The sequence below is a fragment of the Leopardus geoffroyi genome, chromosome A3 (assembly GCF_018350155.1).
Source record: "Leopardus geoffroyi isolate Oge1 chromosome A3, O.geoffroyi_Oge1_pat1.0, whole genome shotgun sequence".
NCBI classification, from domain to species: Eukaryota; Metazoa; Chordata; class Mammalia; order Carnivora; family Felidae; genus Leopardus; species Leopardus geoffroyi.
In genome coordinates this window covers 12954681-12958085 of record NC_059336.1, presented here as the reverse complement: position 1 = coordinate 12958085, position 3405 = coordinate 12954681, and the positions used below count along the sequence as shown (strand labels likewise).

Here is a 3405-nt window from a genome sequence, read left to right as displayed (position 1 = left end):
CAGGCAGAGCCGCGGCCAACGGCCCGCGCATTTTGGGATCCGCACAGGCCTCTCTCAAGCCCGCGGCCACACCTGACCTTCCTCCTAGTCGGTCACACGACGCTGCCTTCGTCGCATCTCAGACAGGCGATGAGGTGCATCACCGCTCCCGTGTCACTACGCGGGGAAACACTGACAGTTCAATTAGGAGGCGATGGCCGGGGCCCCATCGATGACACGACACCACGAGGTCAGAGGGATGTCAGCACGGAAAAGGGGGCATCTCCGGGCCCGGAGAGTCGGTGTTCTTTCCGGTTTATAGATCCAGAAACCGATTCCGAGGGGTTCCCGTCTGTTCACACACACCCGGCGGGCCACAGGTCAAGCCTGGGCTGTAACCTCTGCCCCCTGGCGACCGGCCCCAGTCTGGGGTGGGCGGGAGGTGTGCTGCCCATCCCCCTCCCGGGAAGGCCTTGCTGCCCAGTGTGGGACGAGGGCCCTGCAGACAGCCTCCCAAAGAGCCCTGAAGGACGGGTCCACGCGTTTCGCGAGCGGTGGCGGTTTCAGGCTGTGGGTACAGGTTGCCCTTTAAAACTGGCCTGGGATCGATGGAAGAACGGGGATGTGCTGAGGGACTGCAGAAAAGGCGGCAGCCGGGAAAGCCTCTCCCCGGGTGAGGGAACTGGCTGGGAGCGGAGGGGAGAGGCGGGGAGAGAGGAGGAGAAAGACCATCCCTCCACCCTCCACCCCGGGAGGCAAGACGCGAGGAGGTGAGAGGCTGCAGCTGAGGGACGACCGGAGGGTCGGCTCCGCATTTGCCACAAACCCTCGTGTCGAGAAGCGCGTCATTCTTGCCGAGCCAAGGTGGTTTTGTGACCACACTGGTTTGCACAGTTGTTCATTCCGTACATACTTATAGAGGCAAACTGGGGGCTACTCGCTGTTTCAAGTGCTCCAGATAGAGCGGGGAGACGAAGCGTCAAATTTCTTCCATCGGAGCTTCCTTTTTGGAGGAGGGAGATTAGAAACTAAAGAGAAAGAGTGTAAGGACCTCGTACCAGACGCAGGTTACACGCCCCATCTGATTTTTCCAGCCCCACCTGTCTCCCACCACGGAAACTGATTCCCTGCAGGGCCACGGGATCCCATGTGCTCTGACCGCCTCCTACTCACCCCGTTGGCGAGGGAGGGGTCCCCCACCCCAAACAGGAACTTGTGGTAAGTTGAAGGTTTGCTGTTCCATCAGAGGCTGTGAGTCCCGCACAAGTCCCTCGCGACCTCAAGGCGTCACTCTCCCCGGGACCCATCTCAGGATGTCCTGAGATGGACGCTGTCTTCTCGGAACCCCAGCAGAAGCGGGGTCTCATCCATCCCGCAGGGTCCTTTATCCTGCCCTGGGCAGCACCAAGGGATGTCAGAGGGGTGCGCAGTTACAAATGAGGGGACTGAAGCCCAGGAGGAAAGACGACCTGCCCAGCCCTCACGTGGTGGCAGAGCTGGGACCTGAACACTTGCCTCTGGTCAAGGAACGTCAGAGGTGCTGTGACAGGTCCTCTGGATGCTGGCGTGAACGTTGAGGCTCATTCGAAAGAACACAGGATGCGAAACCTTTGGCAGAATCTGCAAGCCGTGCCTGCATGACTGGGATGCTTTTCCTGTTGGGATGTTGGTTTGGTTTTTTTGTTTTTTAATAAGCTCCACACCCAACATGGGGCTTCAACTCACGACCCCGAGATCAAGAGTCTCCACACACCGAGCCGGCCAGGCGCCCTGACTGCCAGGCTTTGAATAAAAGTCTTTCCAACCCAAGTTATCTGGGACATCGACGCTGCTTTCCCTTCCCCAGCCTGTGTTGGTTCTCCCGAATACTTGAACCTGAATTCATAGTTTGCATCCGGGCCTCCGGTTTCTTACTTCCGCCTGCCGGGAGGAGGGCAAATGAGGGGACATTTAATAACCTGTTTCCACTCTCTGCTCGCATGATATTAATTCGAGTACACAGGATCTTTCGTGCTTCGCCAACACAAAGACGCAATTTCATACATGAATGAGTCAGTGTCGAATGGGAGGGGGAGGCGGGAGGGAGGCCGTGTTTTCTTGACTCCTCTCAAATGGTTTCTTATTTCATATCGATACAGATCAGGGACCGTGGATTATGCCGACAAGCTCATAAGTGGCTGCTACTCACCAACAGGGCCAAGGTCTTGTTTCCTTGACGAGTTGTTGATGGTGATTGCCGAGGATGTCCGTGAACTTGAAATTGCCTCGGTTCCCCACCAGGGACCTTGAACTTGAGCCCTTCCTACTCCACACAGAGGTACAAATGACACTCATGGTGTGCTCATTGTCAAGGGACACGGAGAAGAGCAATTAGACTGAGTCGTAGGAGAGGGAAGGACGCATCGCTAATTGGAGCGCATTACAGGCTTCGAGAAGCTGACGCGGTATAAACAGCTAAGCCCCACACGTGACAGGCAGAGATGAACGTATTTGGAGCCAGAGGTCATTAACAGGGACAACTGACGGGCTCTGTGACCCAGAGGGGGAGGGAAACTCACTCTGCCATGCAACAGTATGTAAACATGGAATTTTATTATTTTTCACAAGCCATTATCTTCACACGATGACTTCAGGGATCCTTCAAGGAGGATAATTGATCACCTGACAAAGAACTTGTAGCATTTCCTTCTCACAGTAGAAGAGGGAAACACCAACCATCCAGCTCTTTTGAGCAGAGAAGGAGCATTTTTCAGAGGAAACACTGCAAACTTTGTAACAACGAGAGCCCAGGGAAACACAAACGCGTCTCGCCTTCTTGACGAATAAGATTTAATTGGGAGCCTCCTCGTGCCGGGAAACAGGTTCTCCCGTGCGACGCAGGGAGAAGCCACAGGCCAAGCGTGAGTCTCGTTGAAATACAGACACACATTGGCCTCTTCATTATTCGTAAACGACCCTGTGACGGAACTTCACCGCTCCCCCGATTTGCAGTTAATTCTCTGTCTTTGCTCCCAATGCTGCTTGTGTTCGTAATGACATCGTCCGTTCACCCCTCAGCGGGTGCAGATGGAACACAGAGGCCTGGGGTTACCCCCTCGAGGAATTTTCATAATGTTCACATGTCACGGGGGTACAACCCGCGAGTGCTGAGGTTGCTGGCCCAGAGATGCGCCCGTGTCTCCGGGGCCCCGCGCCAACCGCAGCCGGGCGGGCTCCGAACTCCCGGCCCCGCGGTGCTCGCCACTCAAGCCCCCGAGGCCGCTACTGCCGTTCGGAGCCCGACCCCCCTGTGACTCCGGACTCCGGACGCGTCCTGAGGCTTCTGCGCGAAGCCCTGCGCCCGACTTGGCCCAGAACAAGGCCCTGCTGCTGACTGAGCCCAGGCCCCTGCCGCCCACGCCGGGCTTCCTCGCTCAGCATTTCCTG

General features: G+C 56.7%; 1 long non-coding RNA gene across 1 annotated transcript; it reads right to left on the bottom strand.

Annotated features, from left to right (window-relative positions):
* Positions 1-506: 506 nt before the first annotated feature.
* Positions 507-2428, bottom strand: LOC123579628. The gene is made up of 3 exons (XR_006702860.1): positions 2168-2428; positions 1153-1634; positions 507-931 (listed from the first exon to the last, which is right to left on the bottom strand). It is a non-coding gene; the product is annotated as an uncharacterized LOC123579628 (long non-coding RNA).
* Positions 2429-3405: the final 977 nt, after the last annotated feature.